Genomic DNA, 21,156 nt, shown 5'->3' on the forward strand with positions numbered 1-21,156 from the left:
TACATCATTATGTCTTTATTTTTTCCCATCATTCTGTCTTTATTTTTCTATTTGATTTGTTCTTAGTTTGTATTTAGTTTTAAATAAATAAATTTTTAAAAGAATTAATATTGTGCTACCTACCTATTCCATTTGTTATATGGCAATAAGTGGAGACAATAAAGTGCTATGCAATCTCTAACTACATATTGTAAAGTGCTACATACTTATTTTGTAATTATTATTTAAAGTGATGCAGATTTTTTGAATGATGTGTTCAATAAATACAATAACATCATATTTATACCACACTAAATTGGGTTACTGATGAAGACATATGATCCCATTTATCCAGTTCATACCACAACAAACAAATAAACAAAAACAGAATATATATATATATATATATATATATATATATATATATATATGCAAGTGTAGTTACAAAGAAGAGAAATACTCAAAAATACTCAAAACCCCTTAATTAAAATTTCAGTACTTTATTTATAGGAAAACCCCTCAGGCTTTCAGAATAGATGTCTAGTCCCACCTATTTAACAAATAGTTGTTACAGATATGCTTAAAAATTAGGATTCCTGGGGGAAAAGAGATGAGAAGCAAAATCAGGGCTCAAAGAGAACTGTTAGTGTCAGACACAGAAATAGCAATGAGAAGGTGAGAACTGACAATTTGATGCAACAGCAAGTATAAAAATAGAAAAAATTCTAATAGTAGTTAAAAGAGATCAGAGTATATAGCTGCATAGAATAATTCAGTGTGGGAGCAAATGGCCTTCTATAAAGCTTATAGCTCCTCAGAACATTCATTTGCTATCAGCTGTTCTGCTTAGCTTGGCCTGCCCCAGGATGAGCTTATGATCTAAAAATCTCATCATCTTGGAGATCTATTCAACTTCTATACTCCAAGCTTCCTCACTAGCCTGAGTCACCTCTTACCCTCTTAGTGGAAGGCTGGAGAGTACAGCAGTGAACTTTCAAAACCTTGTGTAAAAGTCTCGCACATTTTCCAATGAATTTCATTTGCCCTCAGATGCCTTGTTTGGTTTAGAGCCTCTTGTGCTCCATACATCCCAGCCCTTTTTCAACTTGTTGCTGTGTATTGTCTTCTCTTATATTGTAAGGTATTTGAAGTCAAAAACTATTTTTTCTTTTTCTAATTTGCAGCGAAAGCATTGAGCATACAGAACCTGGACCACAGTAGAAATTTAATAATTTTAATAAATACTGACTTTTCACATTGCTGAATTACAGCACAATAACTGATGTTCGTAATTATGGTCCATCATCATCATCATCATCATCAAACAAAAGATAATGTTTCCTGAAAGGAGGCAGAATGATATAGTAGAAAGAATAGTACATCAGGAACCAAACAACAGAGATTCAAATTCTGGCTCTTCCATTTACTAACCATTTGATATTGCATAAAATACAACATCTCTGAGATTCAGACTTTTTGTGGTAATATATTTGAATTTCGACTTCATTTCACAAGCATTGTGTTTCCTTCTAGTTAATAATTCTGTGAGCTTTGTTAAGTGTCCTAGAATTCTATTAATTTATAGTGTAAAGCCTTTAAATTGTTCATTTTAAGAAAATAAAATAATTATAACATCATTGAGGATGACAAAAATAACAACAATTACAATAACTGATGAGGACATTTGTCCATCTCTTTAGTTCTTGGCTCCTCTCAGGCCCTTACTTTTTAAAAATCTTTTATCCACTTTAGACTTAAATATAAGACAAGAAAAAAAAGATAACATTGCTATGTGCACAGAAGAATATAAGAGAGGAATCAATATAAAAAAAAACTTTCATTTTCAAGAAACCCTATATAATAAATATTAGATATCATTTTCCAAGCTACCCAACTTTTCTTTACTTCCTTATAGTTTGCTCTCTGTTGTAATTCTCTGTTGAACAATAACAAGTATACTTGAAACAAGATGTTAACTCAGTGGAATTGATGAGATGATGGTTCTTTAGTTCACAAATATACTTAGTACTTAGCGTGGTGATGTAATGGTTCTCTAAATTCACACACACACACAATATGCTGTAATGATGTAATTGTAATAGGGTATATAAGGGCTAACAAGGACTGGAAGAGAGACATTCAGTCTTTGACTATCCTCCTGGTGGCTCTCCTGCCTCCTGCACTATGGGGGAAACTGGTTCAGACTGGGAGACTGAAAGAGACAATAAAGACTTTGGACTCTATTCCTGACCAATTCTCCTGGTGTCTTTCCTGCTGAGACCAATGCTCTTCCAGAAGACCTCCAGAAAGCTAGCCTGAACATTGCACCCCTCCTTCCTTCTCTCCACACTAAAGAAGACTGCAATTAAACCCACACATACATATAAACAATATCTATAAAAATAAATATATATACACATATATTCATACATATTTTTGTAAGATCATACTATGCATATTTCCACCTGTGATATCCTTCTCTGAAGATGGATAGCATCTTCCTTCATAGATTCAAGTCTATCCATGTTTTTCAAACACAATCAGTGTGCATTTTGTACATTACAGCAATACTCTAACACAATCAAATCTTATCTAAGAGATTTTGTATGAAACTTTTTTCCTCCAATTTTCTGCATTCTTTTTTATTATTATTTATTATTGGCTACATTGCTTTTATTTACACGTCAGTAATGATCTTATAATATAGTTTAAGGTCTGATATATCTTTCTTTACTTCTTTTTCCTTCAATTTCTTTGAAATGTCTGACTTTCTGTTTTTCTAAATGATCTTTACTATTATGTTTTAACTCAGTAATACAATTATTGTTGTTAATTTAATTGGGGTGGCATTAAATACCTTATTGGGTTTTTTCCAACAAACATCTGAGAATGGCTCTGCCTTCACATCTGCCAGTTCTTCCAGTGTGCCCTTGGATAAAATCTCTCTGGGCTAGATAACTTCACCTCATGGAGGTCAAATTTTATCAAAAATGCAATAACTCTTGCTTTATCTACCTCAAACGTTGTTGAGATAAACAGATTTTGTTATCTGTGAAGTAATATACATTGGTATGTTTATGAGAACTATTATTATTTTGGTGGCTATTATTACCTTTTTTCTAACTCTTCACCTCTAACAATGCCCTAGGTGATGTGCCTGCCCACATACGACTTAACCAAACTTAAGGAGAACAGTTTCTCCATGAGTTAAGATGGAAAACTAAGGCATTTCTGTATCTGACTTTGATTTAAAACTTTGTAAATCACAAACTTCAGGGGGAAAAATCCTTCAGCATTGCAGACTGAGGGCATAACACCTTTATTTATTATAACTTTTAGCTGTTTATCCCAAATAGAAAATGCTATTCCAGTATGCGTAAGCTACTAACCCCTCCCCACTCCAAACCCTTTAATTATTGTAAAAATAGAAGCCATTCAACCACAGTTCTCTAACCTGATAACCATGAATAATGCACATTAATGCATAGTCTAAGAATAGGAAATTCAGCATGCTGACTGAGCCAGACATGAGGGAAGGGGGAGAGAGAGAGACTAAGAAGGAGGTGAATTAAAAAAATATAGTTTATAAGTGTCACATATACACTGACCATACACACAATTTTCTTGGTGATACTTTTTTCACTGATCTGGTGCTGACCGAAGAGAATGAACTCTTTTCTGAACTAAAAAATTATCCTTGTAGAAGCTGTCCTAGGAGCTAGGCCCCAACTGGTTAGCTAGTTTTGATTGCTAAAGGCTTCTGCTTCTCTTTGCATAGCATTAAAAGCACACTTACAAAAACACTTTAGGTAGCAAAGGCCTTCTCTTCATGCCTCAAAGGGACAAAGTGACTTATGATAATACAGACTTATCATAACCTATCAGAAACCCCCTGACTTCTGGACTACAAATCCATAACTATTCTATACTAAGTACAATATCTAACTTACTTGCATTTAGGCAGCACCTTTTTTCACAGTGCAAGTATGAGTCAGGTGGTATAAAAATATTATTCTTATTTTATAAGGGCAGCTAGATAATAAAGTAAATAGAGCCCTGGGCTTAGAATTAGCAATATTGATTTTTATGAATTTAAATATGGCCTCAGACACTTGTTAACTTTGTGACTCTGGGCAAATCACTTAACCCCATTTGCCTCAGTTTCCTCATATGTAAAAATAAGCTGGAGAAGGAAATGACAAACCCTTCTAGTAGCTTTGCCGAGAAAACCCCAAAAAGAGTCACAAAGAGTTGGAACCCAATAAAAGACCGAACAACAATTTCACCAATAAAGAAATTGACATCGTTACTTAAAAGTATCCCTCTTTCTCTCTGATGATATGATGACGATATATGATGATATGATATGATGATGATAGATGATGACATAACTTTTGTGTCAGGAAGTAAATAACATGCATCAGTATAGTTCCTCTGAAGACAAGGCTGGTGCTTTGCACTGATCAAAGTGCTTAAGCCTTTCAGAGTTGTTTTACTTTGTAATATTGGTGTTTGTGTTTCCTGGTTGTGAAATTCTGGGTAAGTCACTTCACCCTGTTTACCTCAGTTTTTTCTTCTGTAAAATAATTTGGAGAAGAAAATGGCAAAGTGTACCAGTATCTTTGACAGAAAACCCCAAACTGAGCCACTGTCAGACACAAATGAAACAGTGGAATAACACTAACAAATCATTATTGTTGTTATAACCTGCTCCTCCTCTCCTGCCTCCATGTTTACATACTCTTCTCATGCATTCCAGTGATGAAAAATAACAAATTTCATCCCATTTTTTCCTCCTTTATATATATTATTTGACCCTTCCTTCTTATTACTCAATTCAAACTGTTAGAATATATCCAATCTCTCCATAGGACTTCTGGTTTTCTGAAGAGTTGATGACTTTCCTCTATCTTTAATATTAGTATATTAGCCATCATACTATTCCTTAAAATTGCTCATATAACTATCTTTATAAGTGTCTCTGTGATCTTGTGTTTCTATTTCAATTGTGTATCTACTTTTATTTCTGTCATATTTCTACTTATTTCTGGATTTTATATCAGAAATGTTTGAATGAGCTTCATTCTTTTAAAAGTCATTTCCCAATTCCTTAGAATTATAGCACTTCAAAGAAAATTAGCATTTCAAATATAGCATTTCAAAGAAAATTAATCTTAATTGCAAGTCTATATCATTTGCCTTTTGGAATATTATATACTAAGATCTCTTCTTATTTATGTCAATAGTTGCCATGTTTTATGTGATTTTAAATATAGTTCATTGAGCGCTTCTTTCTGGATATAGTCAGAATTTTTTTCTTTGATTTGAAAACTTTGGATCTGACAATAACACACTTAAATCAGTGGGCACTTTTTGCTTTTATTTTTCTCTCAATTCTAATAGACATGAGTAGTTTTAAATTATTATTTCTTGAAATATAATATTTAGGCTTTTTAAAATCATGGCTTTTCAAGGTATAAAGCAAGGGCACTCTGTCCAATTTCAAAGATTCAAAGGTTTTACTGCTCGTGGAAGCACCATCCTTAATCCCCCATTCATAAACTCACTTCCTTTTCTTGTTGAATCCTTCTATACACTTTATCACTTTCTAATTTATATCCTTCACATTGAGTGTTGTATATTTTCTCATCTCTATGGCAAGAAACAGGTCAGAATTACTCTGGATAAGAAGGTAGGATTGGATTGTTATTTGTCTGGAGGATAAAATAACTGTATTGCTCAGACTCTGAATTCATCAAAATACTCAAATTATTATTAAGAAGTTAAACCTACCTTTGTAACCTCTACCTATTACTCCTACGTCTGACCTACTTCAAATCTCTAAGGTGACATCAATTAAATGAGAGAGCATTTAAGGTACTTTGTAATCAGAAAGTTCTCCTAAATATCATCTATAAATACTATTGTCTGCTTCCACTTCTTCCAAGTTTTACCCACTTACAGAATCGCAGTGCTTTTGCCTGAAGGAAAGAAGGATTTTGGTTATAGCTGAAGGCATGAGCATTGGGCACTGGGTTCTACTCCCAGCTACAATTACTGGTCAGGTGGCCTTTTATTTTGCCAAGCCTAATTCATTGAAGGCTTATATAAGGGCTTTGATGCCCAAAGCAAAGTGTGAATATGGGTATTTACTAAGGTAAACTATTTAGGTTGCTTCCTTTCATGTAAGTACCTGAATCACAGCCTGTTCTCAGAGACTTTACAACAAGCTCTATTTAATATAACTGGAGAAGCAAGAGATGTCCTGACCTTTAAGTCCCAGAGATCATCTGGGTGAACAGATATGAACTCTTAATTTCATTAATTTTCCAGTTAGATGTCTCAAAGGGATGAGATAGGAGTTCTGAATGTTGGCAATAATTGGTTTGAACTGTCAGTGATGTGTGTAGCTCATATTTTTATAAGATTTCAAGTTTTTTAAAAGAACTTGTCTCAGAACAACAATGCTGATAGATAGGTATGGAGGTACAAATACTAGTTCTATTTTAGAATAAAGGAAACAAAGAAAAAAACATTTTTAAGCCCTTATTATGTTCCTTCTTGAAATGCTTTATAAATATTATCATTTTTATCTTTACAAAGACCATGGAAGATAGATTATTTTATTATCCCAATTTTATAGTTGAGGAAACCAAGGCAGAGATTAACTGACTTGTCCAGGGTCACACAGCTAGGAAGTGTGATGTCCGATTTGAATTCAGATCTTCTTGACTCCTGACCCAGGCTCTATTCACTATGTAACCCAAATTTTCCTTTGATTCTAAGAACAAAATTGACAAGGATAAAAAAAAAAAAAACTTTTCTATGTCTATAGTACAGAGAAGCATCAGAATCATATCTGGAACCAAAAACTTATTAACTCTAAGTTATTGCTCTTTCAACTATTATGTTATCAATTATAGTAAGCATCAGTTGCAGGATTTGAACTGAATTTTTCAAACTAAAGATTCTTTTGTTCTGCCACAGTTCACTTTTATTGTCTTGACTCAGTTTCCCTAATTGTTCTGCTTCAGTTTATAATTGTTCTGCTCAGTCCTGTGAAACCTCCCCTCCCTCTTTATCAGAATACTCGATAAGTATAAAAAATCTTATGTTTTAGAATATCAGAATGCCTCTCCCCATCTCTGGGGTGCCTGCCCCCATTATGTCATGCCCATCTCTGGTGGCTCACCCCATCCTCTCAGAATCCCATTGTGCTCTCAGCACCCTGACTCCGCCCCTGCCTCATTCTACCCCCTGAATCTGAGCCGTGTGTATATATACTCATTGAGAACTCACATCGTTTGCTAGATTCTTAGAGACTATAGTCTCATTCAGCCCTGGGACCAAACCATGGATCCATTTGATCCCAGTAAATCTCTCCATTTAATAAATTATTAAATACTCTCTAATCTCTAGCTTGCCTCAGTTTCTCCAGCATTATATTTTGTATCACAGTTTTTCCTTACTTTTACTGCAGGAGTCAACACTTTACTATGGGACCACTATCTCAAAAATACACACAAACCTACTTTCATTCCTAAAACAACCTCACTGTTCTATCTACTCCTGCCAAATAATACACCCAAAATAGCCACTAAACTTCACATCTACTCAAACGTACATTCCCCCAGACACACACATATGTATATTCATGAGCTCTGTCACCTAACATACACACACTTGTGCTTTTTCTTCCATATCTTTTAATACTCTCACAATATCCACACACTCACATACTTTCCATTTCACATAAAATACATACAAAAGCACACATATGCACTCATATGCTTGTACCCACCGTCTCATTCACAGACATACATGTAAATACAAATAAATGGCAACACCATAGAGCCCGTGAGAAAACAGAATAGCTGAAGCTGCCGTTTGTAGTGTACAATGATTTCTTTCCATCCTCTTTCATCTTTACATGTTTATGACTATGTTGAAAAAGTGAGCAAACAAAGTGAGGACAGATCTCAGCCAGGGTCTGGGAGGCCAAAGTATTGGCGATGCTGATTCAACAGACTCCATAAAATTCAGCTGACATCCCTACATTCGCCTGCTGAATGTTTTTTTGAAAGTACTCGCTCTGTGAAACTTGAGCACAAAATCCATAGGAAGTTTATTTACGGCCATATGAATTTCTGTGAAAATGCTTGAGAAAGCGCTTTTGTTTTCTGTTGTGAAAATAAAAGGGAAGAAAAAGAGAAACAGTTGAACCCTCTTTTGCTGACCACAGCACTGAATCTGGGGGTCTCTGTGTTCTGAAGAGATTTATTGAATTAGTTGGATTTTCCTGCTTCACATCCACTAATAGAAAGGTGAGACAAATGAGGGATAGATGATATTTACACTGTTGGACATGCCCAATCTGGAGCCATGTTTTCCTTAACTATGTTCAATTGTTAAGGGGCGCATTAACCTGATATATAGTACAGCTGCTCTCAGCATCAGGCATCTCCAACAAACACTGTCTGGAGGAGTCTGGGCAAGAAACTAAATTGTTTAATGTTCTAAACAACTCTTCTAAGCTTCATAGGAGGCTCAGACCTTTTGCATTGGTTCAAGGAGAGTTCTGAAACAATTCCAGGCCCAGTCTCTATACTTAATCATACTAAATTATTCTGTATTAACTTTAAGTTATTTGTAATGAGGGAATTGTTGGGAAGGAAAAGGGGATTAATGTTATTGATTCCCACAAAACACACACACACACACACACACACACATTAAAACTAGCTTTTTAAATTTATGACTTCTTGGACTATTTGGATTAAAATCAAATGCATACTGAAAGCAAAAAGTAAGTTGTATATAAGAATGATTCTTGGTTTATGTAAAAAAATAATTTGCTCTCTTTGTATCTCAATATATTCCCATTGCCTATGGAAATATTTCAAGATATTTTATCCTGGTATTTAAGGCTTTCCAAGTAATATTAAGTATGACAGTTCAACTATATTGGCTCATTTTAATCATCTCTGAAATATGAAGATATTGCCTTGATGCTATCAAAGTTTCCTCCAAAGTCTGACAGCCTATGCTCTAGTTTCCTTTTTCTATGTCCTAGATTGGTCCTCAAACTATAGCCCACACCAGATGCAGCAGCTGAGGATGTTTATCCCCTTCACCCAGGGCTATGAAGTTTCTTTATTTAAAGGTCCACAAAACAAAAGTTTTTGTTTTTACTATAGTCCAGCCCTCCAACAGTCTGAGGGTCAATGAACTGGCCCCCTATTTAAAAAGTTTGAGGACCCCTGGTAGTGAATCCTGGGAATCTCTGAAACCCTTTTAGAGGGTCTACAAATTCAAAAACAGTTTTTATTTCCAATATGGTAAATGTCTATAAATATAATCCAAATAAACAAAAACTCTTTGGAGAAATCCTCAATAAGATAAAGATACTGAATACAAAAGTTTGAGAACCACTGTCCTAGAATCTCTACTAAATATAACCCTTTGTAATTTTATGATTCTTAAAAAAAAAACCCTACTGCTTATGTAGAACTTTATGGTTTATAAATCACTTTACAGATATTATCTCATAGAATACAACAAATCTGGGAAGTATTGTTACCACTTTATATATAAGGAAACTGAGGCAAAGTGGTTTGCCCAGGGTCATACCACTATTAAGAATCTAAAATAGAGTAATTCAAGGTATACTGAATGCAAGTTTAGTATTCCTAATGAAGGAATCACTGAAGATTGAATCCTAGAGAAAGAGCTGACTTCAGAAGTCCTAGAGGGCACTAGAACATCAGGAAGAGAAGAAACAATAACTGTCTCCACTCAGGTTTTCTCACAGGCAGATAAACTTTGGTTTTCTGCATTGGCATTTCAAGGAGTAAATTTCATGGTTCACTGAGAAGGAACAAAGGAATTTTGCCATGTGAACATCAGAGCACATCTGGATTTTTGTATGGAAGTCTAAGAAGCACATTTTAGAAAACTCGTTAGCTGGAGCATATTCAGAGAAAAGAGACCAAGATGGTGATACATGCCATAAAGGGATCTTTTGATAGAATTAGGTAATATTTAGCCTAATAATGAAGAAAGACCATGACTACTGCAATTAATCAAAGGGCAATAATGGGCAAGAAAACTTAAGAGACATTTTAGACACAGAAGTCAGAACTGGAAAATGATGGCTGGAAGTTTCAAAGAAGCTGTGCTACAATTAAAGCTAACCAGGAGTAGAAAACTGAGGCTTGTAAACAATTTCCTATCATTAGGAAGTATCTAAACAGAGAAAGAGCATGAGCATGTGGTAGGGACAATGGAGGAGAATTCATAAAATGAGAAGTAGAATGGGATCTTGTTTAGGCAATGTTCTTTGATCCTAGAACAGCTTCAATTCCTGTCTTTGCTATTAGATTCTTAAAGCCCAAACCACCTCCAGGAAGCCTACACAAATGCCTTGTCTGGTAATCAGTTTTGTTCACTATACTTTAGATAGATAGTTACTTTATAATTTTCTAATCTACAAGAGTCAGTTTGACATGGTGTTAAGACAGCTAAATGATATCAGGAATGCCAGAATTGAAATTCTACCTCAAATAAAAATGTGTGATGTTCGTAAGATCATTAAATGTCTTTAAACCTTCTTTTCCTCAACCTGTAAAGTAAGAATAGTAATAATCACACCTACATTGCAGATCTTTGTGACAAAAATGAGATAAAATATAAAAAGCACTACTATAAACATCAATATGTCAGCTATGTTTTTTAATTATTAACTCTAATGTACCCATTATGTAAAATTTTTTTATTTTATCTTATCTGTGTTAATTTCTCATGCCTGATGTGACTGTGATATCTTGAAGATAGAGAGAATATTAAGATAGATAAGTTAGGTAAGTTTTACTCTGCATCTCCCTTACAGTCTAAAAGAGTGCCCTGTACAAAGTATACTTAGTAAACATGTTTGATTTTATTCAGTGTCTCAGAGAATCTTGGTCAGATCTGATATTTATTTCATTTTTTCCTTTATTGTAGTTCCCTTCTAAAATTTCATTCAACTGCTTGACTTGCAGTAACCAAAATGATGGAGTGAGTGTAAATGGACACAATCCTCTCATATTCACCTACAAACAATCATAAAATAGTACCATAAAACAAACCCTAGGATAACAGAACCAGTAAAAAGATGGCATGAAATAATCTTTTAGTCTAAGAATCTTGGAAGGCAGTTAAGAAAGATTAGTCTCAAGTAAAAAAGAGAATGAAGTTTAAGACAGGAATCATCCCAGTAACCTGGCAGCAAGCCCACCTCAGCAAATCAGCAGGAGATCCTGAGCCCCAGTGCAATGAAGCAGGCAAATTCCAATACCAGGACCCCCACCCCCATGCCACAGCATAGCCAGGGGAATGGGAAGTCTCAAGTTCTGAGAATCACCAAGTGTTTCAACATGGCTCTGGGCAAACAGACAATCTCTAGCGGCCAGATATGTTTCAATGTAGTCCTGGGGGGAATGCAGAAACACCCATCAAGTTCAGCATATGTCAGAGAGCACCAGAACCCTGGCTCAGCACCAGGAAAGCTGCTAGACCCATAGCTCCAGCAGCATCAGACACAAGAGTCCTCCATGGGCCTCAGACAAGATCAATGCAGCACGGGGTAAATAGAAAGGGCCTGCAGTTTCTGGCAAAAGAAGCCTCAGTTAGTAACCCTTCCATCCCAGAAACAGAGCTCAAATTTAAAAGAAAAGAAAAAGGCCAAAAAAAGATGAGCAAAAGACAATAAAAGAATGTGATCACAAGGAAATTATTATAGGGACAGGAAAGATCAATACACAAAGTCAGAAGAAGACAACAATGTCAAAACACTTATGGGCAAAACACCAAAGAATAATGAGAAGGGGTCTCAAAACCAGAAAGAATTTATGGAAGAGCTCAAAAAGGAGCTTAAAATCTTATAAGACAGGTAGAAGAACAATTGGGAAAAGAAATGAGTATGATACAAAACAATTATTAAAAAAGTCAACAACTTAGAAATATAAAACAACTGTTTAAAAAGCACAACTGGTTAAATGGAAAAGGAGATACAAAAATCCACTGAAGAAAATAATTCCTCAAAAAGTACCTTTGGTCAAATGTACAAAAACTAACTGAAGAAAACAACTCCTTATAAATTTACAATTGGGAAAATGGAAGCTAAAGACTCTATGAAATATCAAGAATCAATCAAATAAAATTAAAAGAATGAAAAAAAAGTAAAATACCTCATTGGAGAAATAACTGACCTGGAAAACAGATCCATGAGAGGCAATGTCAGAATCACTGACTTGCTGAAAGTCATAATCAAAAAGAGGACCTGGATTGCATCTTTCAAAAGATTATTAAGGAAAATTGTCCTGATATCCTGATTCAGAGGACAAGACAAGCCTTGAAATAATACAATGGTAATCTCAGAAAAGAGATCTCAAAATAAAAATATCAGTGAACATTATAGCCAAATTTCAGAATCATCAGATCAAGGTAAAAACATTAAAGTGGCCAGAATGGAACAATTCAAATATAGGATTGCCACAATTAGGATTACACAAGATTTATGAGCTTCAGTATTAAAGGTTTGGGGATTACGGGATATAATACTCCACAAGACAAAGGAGCTACAATATGCTTTGATTTGTTTTGGGTCTGTGATTTTTGTTTGTTTGTTTGTTTTGTGTTTCTTCTTTCTTCCCCTTCTTCTTTCTCTTCTTCCTCCTCTTCTTCTCTTCTTCTTGTTCCTTTTCTTTTTCTTCTCTTCTTATTCCTTCTGTTCTTCTCTTCTTCCTTTTGTTCTTCTTCCTCCTCTTTTTCTTTTCTTGTTCCTTTTGCTCTTCTCTTCTTCTTCCTTTTGTTCTTCCTCTTCTTCTTTTCACTTTTCTCTTCTTCCTTTTGTTCTTTCTCCTCCTCTTCTTTTCTTCTTCTTCTTTCTCTTCTTTTCTTCTTCTTCCTTCTTCTCTTTTTTCTTTTACAAAAATTATACTCGAGGACGACAGATACATAGAGTAAAGGTAAGAGGCTAGAGCAGAATTATTATGCTATAGCTGAAGTTTTAAAAAAGCAAACATAGCAATCCTGATCTCAAACAAAATGAAAACAAAAATAGACCTAATTAAAAGATATAAGGAAGGAAACTACATCTCGTATACTGTGACATATTTAGCATGTATAGGACTGCTTGCCATCTGGGGGAGGGGGTGGAAGGAGGGAGGGGAAAATCGGAAAAGAAGTGAGTGCAAGGGATAATGTTGTAAAAAATTACCCTGGCATGGGTTGTGTCAATAAAAAGTTATTTAAAAAAATAAAAGAAACTACATCTTGCTAAAAGGTACCATGGACAATGAATAAATATCAATACTAAACATATGTGCACCAAATGGTATGGCATCCAAATTCTTAAAAGAGAAGTTAAATCAGTTATAGATTCATGATCAAACAAGAGATAGGAAGCATTATGAAATATAAAATAGATAATTTTAATTACAATTAGTTAAGAAGCTTTTACACAAACAAAATCAATGTAACCAAGATGAGAAGGAAAGTAGGAAGATGGGAAACAATTTTTACAGCAAATGTCTTTAATAATGGCCTTATTTCTCAAATATATAAAGAATGGAGCCAAATTTATAAGAATACAAGTTATTCCCCAATTGGCAAATGGCCAAAGGTTATGATCAGGCAATTTTCCCATAGGCATTATAAAGTAGTGCTCAACTTTTGAGAGAAATCCAAATTAAGACAACTTTGAGATACCACCTCATAACTATTAGGTTGATTGATTGATATGAAAAAAAAAAAAAGGAAATGACAAATGTTGGAGAGGATGTGAGAAAAATGGAATATAACTGCATTCTTGATAAAGTTCTGAATTGATCCAATCATTCTGGAGAACAATAAGGAACTATGCCCAAAAGTCAACAAAACTATAGATACCCTTTGATCCACTAATAAAGTATCCCAAAGATACCACAAAAGAGGAAAAGGACCTACATTGGGAATTGAAGGGAGGCCCATCTATTAGAGAATAGTTGAACAATCTGTAGTATATGAATATATTAAAATATTACTGTGAAATAATTATTATTTCTGTGATATATATTCTGTGATAATAATGTATATTATTATATATACTGTGAAATAATAATGATTAATAGGCAGATTTCATAGAAACTTAGGAAGAACTATGCAAACTGATGAAAAGTGAAATGATCAGAACTAGGAAAACATTGTACACTATATCAGCGATATTGTGTGATGATCAAATATGAATGATTCATCTCTTCAGCATCACAATGATATAAAACAAGTAAAAAGGACTCATGAAGGAAAATATTATTTACATCCAGATTTTAAAAAATTGATGGAATTTTAATGTAAAGAAAAGCATATTTTTTCACTGACTTTATTTTTTTCATGTTTTTTTTTTCCTTTTGATGTTCCTTTTTCATAATTTTGACCAATATAAAAATGTTTTCCATGGTAGCATATATAAATAACCTACAACAAATTGCCTACCATTTGAGGAAAAGAAAGGAGAAGGGAGAAAGGAATAAAATTTTGTAAAAATGAATGCTAAAAATTATCTTGACATGTAACTGGGGGGAAAATAAAAAATACTATTTACCAAAAGGTTTTAAAATAATCTCACATCACTGTAAGATAAAGGGAATATATAATAGGTTAAAAAGATGAATAGGACTGTGATTTTCTTGTTTGGGGTCTCTTTATCCCATGATCAAAGGCTAATGGGAGATGACCATCAAGTTCAACACTACTTACTTTTATGCCTATATGTAGATCTATGCCCAAACACCCCTAGCCAAATAACTGTCTTTTAGCCTTTCAGAAATGACATTAGTTTATTTTTGGGAGTCCAAGTGTAAAAGATATAAGAAAGTTATTCTAGACACAGGAAATCATCAATTTCACACATACAAAGTAGAACAGACATGGCTAAGACAGTAATTGGTCGGTAAAAATCTAGGCGTTTTAGTGGGCTGCAATTTCAATGTGAGTAATCAAAGCAATCAAAGTGGCAGCCAAAAAAGTTTACATGATCTCAATTTGCATAAAGAGAGGTTTCTACTAATAAAAACAGAAGAGTTCTCTATTTTTCCCTGGTCAGACCACAACTGAAGTATTTTGTTATATTCTGGGCACTGTGGTTTGGGAAGCACATTAATATGCTAGAGAGAGATAGATCAAAGGCTAACCAGGATAAATTGGCATCAAAAGCAGAAAGTCCTGGATTCACTTCTTGCCTTTGACGTATATTGGTCATATAACCATAAGATAGCTGTTTAAACTCTTGGTTCCCAGGCAGCCTTCTAAGATTTTAAGTTTCAGAGCACATGTATCAGCATAATAGTAGTGGTTTCCTAAACAGGAGCTCCCTGCACTACTAACATCATGAGTACAATCCATCCTTCTTCTTGCCCTATTCTCAAACTATACATTGTTATGTGAATAGGATGGATTAATAAAGCTGGAAGACATGCAGTCCAATATAAAATGAAATAAGCAGAATCTAGAAAACAATCTGTAGAATGATAATGTAATCAAAAAGAACAACAAAACAATATGGATGTTATGTATTGTCTCTAGAGAACACTTGAGAAACGTATCCTTTCCTTCAGGGGAGAGATAGGCAGATAAATTATAGACAATCAGACAGATGACTATGAAGGCTAGACTATAGAATATACTGTTGTACATAACAGACTGGTTTGATTTTGTTAAATTGTTTTTCTCATCCTTTTTGTTATTATAATAAGTAGCTCACTGGATGAAGAAGAACTATATTTAAAATTAATGAAATATTAAACCAAAGATGTATTTTAAATTCATCACATTTTTATCAATATCTTTGTCAATCTACCCATAATCTATCTTTATATCTAATTATATATTTATCTCTTCGGAGTCTAACTCCTTCAGATTCAAGTTGAAAAAATAACATCCAGGAAAGGATTGTGACCTACCCATAGCTCAGTGAATAAGCAATAGAACAAAAACTCTGACACACACATACTGACTATGCAGTTCAGGGTATGTTCTACAACGCCACAATAGAAATTGATATGCATATATATATATATACATATATATGCATATATAAATACACATATGCATATGAATGCATATTTGTATGTAAATACAACTGATTTTGATATTAGGCAGGATCCTGCTACTTAAAACGTTCATATCCAAGTAGTTCTGACACCTACTGTGTGACTTCCTTTTTTGAAGCTTCAGTTTTCTTATCTGTAAAATGACTAAATGAAGTCTAAGGTCTATTACAGCTTTATCACAATTAATTTATCTTCTCAAATATTGTTCAGAATGTGAAAAGTATTTTCTCACAGAAAAAAAAATAACCATTTAGAGACATGTTTGTGCATGTTCTTTCCATTACTACATGCTAATTTTGTTACTTTCTTCTCACATTTAGTCCTATGGCTCATACAGTAAAATAGGAAAAACTCTATTCAATTGTCCAAATCCTATACATATTCTAAATCCAAGTCCAAAAGCCAATCCCTTTCCCCCAGGAAGCCTTCCCTAAATACCCCAATTATTAATGATTATTACTTTTTGCAATGCAGGGACCCACCTACCAGATAGTTGGAGTGAAAGCTCACTACACTGATGGTTTTTTTATGATCTGAAATAGGAGCTCAGTTGGAGATATCAATCCTAATAAAACTATGGGAGTTTGAGGGAAGACAGAGAGTATGAAGTTGAAGTGGAAGAATGAGGAGAAAGGTAGAATGAAATTAATACAAAGCCCAAATCAATGAAGGTCATATTCAGGAAGTTTGTTGGATTCATCTTTTATCACTGCAGATCAGCATGATTGTAGCAGAAGAGGAAATTATTCTGAAGAATTAGACCAGGCTTCCTCTGATAGCTAATAAACAAAATTCACTGGTGAAGATGGTCCAAAACAATTTATTTCTCTCAAAATCCCAGTTTCCTCATCCCCTTTAAAAAGAGAGATTTTAACTAGCTCCTTTCTAGTACTTCTTCCATTTCTAAAACTCCCAAGTTCTATACAGGAAGGCTCCTTCCAGACCGATGCCTCTAAGTTCCCTTTCAGTTTTAATATTCTTTATTCTGTGATTTATTCATGGTTATATTACAGAACAAACAACTAGAATTAGAAGAACAAGAGAAAGTCTCTTTTAAGAGACCAGTAGCAAAAACCTTATAAATGTGTAGTTGACATTTGTTAATCTGGAGTGAATTGTAAAAATAAATAAGTAAATAATAGTATCTCATAGCTGCAGGAGTCACAGAACCTATTTAGATCTTTCTATACATAAATATGAATTCTCTCAACAACAGCCCCAGCAAATAGTCATAAACTTTTGTTTGAAGACCTCCCCTGTACAAGAATGACCTATTTCCCAAAGCCAAGGAATGACCTCCAATGCAAGGAAATCCACTATCTCCTAAGACAATCCATTTCATATGTTGGTAGCTCACTATTGAAAAGTTTTATACACTAAGCTTTAATCTATCTCTTTGAAACTTATACCAATTATTCCATGTTTTGGTCTCTGATCCAAAACATGTTGTTCCAAATGATAATCCAAATTCAAATTTCTGAAGATAACTATCATGTCCCTTGTAAGTCTTTGCTTATTCAGGTTAAACACCTCAGGGTCATTCAACCAATATTCAAAATTCCCACCATCCCTCCCCTTTTAGAGACTTAATACTAGATTAAGTCTCTAAACTGAAACTAAAATATGTTTTCTAGAAGTACACATTATAATTCAGATCTAAACAGTACAGAATATAGTTTCCCTAGCTTTGTACCTTCTTTTTTGTAAGAAAGTTAAATTTGCATTCCCATTTTTGTCTATCCCACTATTCAGCTTACAGAGAGCTTACTGTCCACTGAAATACCAAGAGTTGTTTCATATGAATAATTGGTAAATCATATCTTGAAACCCTAAGTTTTTTTCCATATTGGAATTATACAGTTTATTTTCTGAACAAAAAGGAATGAATCATGTTTATTTATAATGAAGTCTAATCTCAATAAACATCATTGTTGTAATCTGTTGAAATCTTTCCACTGGACAAATTTCTGTGGAAAAAACCTAGGCAGCACAGTACAGTAGAAGAAGTAGAATGATGAATGAATGAATAAGAAAATAAATAAGTAGATAATAAATAAACAAGAACTTCACATAAACCAAATATTTAGGAGAAGGCCTTTTTAAGGAAGCAAAGAATTGAAGGAAAAGTTAATACCTGTCATTTCAGAAATGAATAAACAAGAATTACTAAATGAATAAAATGGATCATTAATAGGGTTGTGGACAATGACAAACATGATGAATACAGAGAAGATAGGTAAAATTATATGAACTGATAAAAAAGCACAGTGAGCAGAATCAGGAAAATGGTGTACATGGCTCTAAGACTCTAAATGAGAAGAACCATAATCACAAAACAACTGAAAATTACCTCTTCAAAACTCAAATAACTCATCTTGGCCCTAAGAAGAAAAATTTAAAAGCATCACCTCTTGTTTCTTTGCAGAGTTGATGGACTGTGGGTGTGGAACACTGCAAATAAAATGTCAAGATTTTTTGGATATTTTGGTTAACTTTGATAAACTGTTTCCATTTCCACTTTTAAAATTCTCTTTAAAGGAATGGCTTTCTGGGGGAAAAGAGATGATGTAAAAACAAAAGCCATCGATCAAATTTATTTTTATAAATTATTTTTTATAAAATTTATTATCAATTAAGATGATATTTGTAAAGTGCTTTACACAATACTTAGCCCATAGTAGGTGTCTAATCAGAGCTTATTTTCTTCTTTTTTTATTAAAAAAAGTGCATGACCCAAGGTCATCTGAGTGCTCCTTTCATTGTGTATAATGCCACTGCTTCAGATACTGTCCCCACCACTTCAAGGAGACAAAAGCAGGGATTTGAAGGAAAACATCCCTTGGTATTTATCCTAGGAAAAGCTGTTTGGATGAGAAGCATTCATGATAGCCTCATCACCCTTTCCCCCAGCCTTTCTCTGGGTAAGGTTCCTGACTGTTGTCCCCAGTAATTGCACTTTTAATTATTTTTTTTTTTGCTAATATTTGGTCCCTGTATTTTAACCTACTTGTGAGATTAGTTTCCTCCAGGCTCCAAATTATGAACTTCCAACTACTCATTTAATTTGAATACCATTGGCTAACTGATTCTGAAACCCAGCATCCCCTGAATTGCTGACATTTTGCCTCCCCCCTCAGTGTGTACTGTATACCCCACTTGGTAGAGCCTCATATGTGTCGTTTATTAGCATAAAGTAGCTCCAGAAGATGAGAACTCCATCTCTTTGTCCCAAATGAATTTGGGGACTACTGCTTGAGGGGGGAAAATGATGTAAAAATAGTTTGTGGTCCCTTGATTTTAGGGGGGGTGCTTCTGTTCTGGAAATCTATGTAATTCCAAAGTCCTCTGGCTTTGCCCACCCACCCACCCAAACTAGGAATGCTATTGTTTGACAATTTGCCTGATTCTGGAGACCACTCCTCAATTCATTGCTGATTGATAATCTGGTCAGTAATAATCTGGTCTCATTGACTAGTTTTTTTTTTTTTTTTTTCCTACCTATGAGTCACTGAATTAGTATATTTATGCTAAAAAGCTGGATAAATGTCTCTCCTTGCTTCTGTTTTTCTGCTGAATTCCCTTACAATTCTGTCCACTTTGTAATGGTGTTGCTATTACAATAAAGCTTTGCCCCTTGGCTAAGGAGATGGGGGGAAAGTGCATAATGAATGACTATTTATATAATTGTGTGGTAGTGTTTATAAGTGTAGTACATACATGTGCTAAGAAGAATGAAGCTAACTTTACTTACTTTTTCAAACATACCTCACAGAAATTTGTCCAATGGAAAGATTTCAACGGATTGCAACAATGATGTTTATTGAGATTAGACTTCATTATAAATAAACATGATTCATTCCTTTGAGTTCAGAAAATAAACTGTATGATTCCAATATGGAAAATAAGACTTAGGGTTTCAAGATATGATTTACCAATTATTCATATGAAACAACTCTTGATGTTTTAGTGGACAGTAAGGATCACCCACTGCCTTCCTTCCTTCCCTCCTCTCCTCCCCCTGCCTATTTTCAAATTTCCATTGATTAACTCCGGTCTTTACTCTTGCTGTTCCCCATGCCTGGAAAGGAAACCCATTGCTCATCTTTTGCTATATATTTTCTTTCCATCAGTTCCCATTCTAAGTGGCAATTTTTCATGAAGCTTTTCCGATCTATTTCAGCTTAGTGTTTTCCCACTTTTCTCAAGTCTTTTGGATCATTGTGTTTAACATCTCTTATGCACTTATCTTCTTATTTGTATTCCAGTTGTTCATATGCAGACCTAATGCATCTCCTCCCTTAAAGTTTCTATTATATATCCCTCTCTGAGAACAGCAATTATGTTATTTTCCTGTGCATTGTAAGTTTAGTGCTAATAGGACCTGATAAAGAACTCATATTGTGAACGAATCCAACCATTCTGGAGAGCAATCTGGAATCATGCTCAAAAAGCTATCAAACTGCGCATACCCTTTGACCCAGCAGTGCTATTACTGGGCTTATATCCCAAGGAGATACTAAAGAAGGGAAAGGGACCTGTATGTGTCAAAAAGTTTGCGGCAGCCTCTTTGTAGTGGCTAGAAACTGGAAAATGAATGGATGGCCATCAATTGGAGAACGGTTGGGTAAATTGTGGTATATGAATGTTATGGAATATTATTGTTCTGTAAGAAATGACCAGCAAGATGAATACAGAGAGGCTTGGAGAGACTGACATGAACTGATGCTAAGTGAAATGAGCAGAACCAGGAGATCATTATATACGTCAACAACGATACTATATGAAGATGTAATCTGATGGAAATGGATTTCTTTGACAAAGAGACCTAATTCAGTTTCAATTGATCAATGATGGACAGAAGCAGCTACACCCAAAGAAAGAACACTGGGAAATGAATGTAAACTGTTTGCATTTTTGTTTTTCTTCCCAGGTTATTTTAACCTTCTGAATCCAATTTTCCCTGAGCAACAAGAGAACTGTTTGGTTCTGTACATATATGTTGTATCTAGGATATACTGCGACATATTCAACATATATAGGACTGCTTGTC

At 34.3% G+C, this 21,156-nt stretch overlaps 1 protein-coding gene across 1 annotated transcript in view; it reads right to left on the reverse strand.

The window, feature by feature from the left end:
- COL22A1 (collagen type XXII alpha 1 chain) overlaps nucleotides 1–21,156 on the reverse strand; it is a 134,536-nt gene that overhangs the window by 76,232 nt on the left and 37,148 nt on the right. The gene's annotated exons all lie outside the window — the stretch shown is intronic.

Source organism: Sarcophilus harrisii, chromosome 1, assembly GCF_902635505.1.
Source record: "Sarcophilus harrisii chromosome 1, mSarHar1.11, whole genome shotgun sequence".
NCBI classification, from domain to species: domain Eukaryota; kingdom Metazoa; phylum Chordata; class Mammalia; order Dasyuromorphia; family Dasyuridae; genus Sarcophilus; species Sarcophilus harrisii.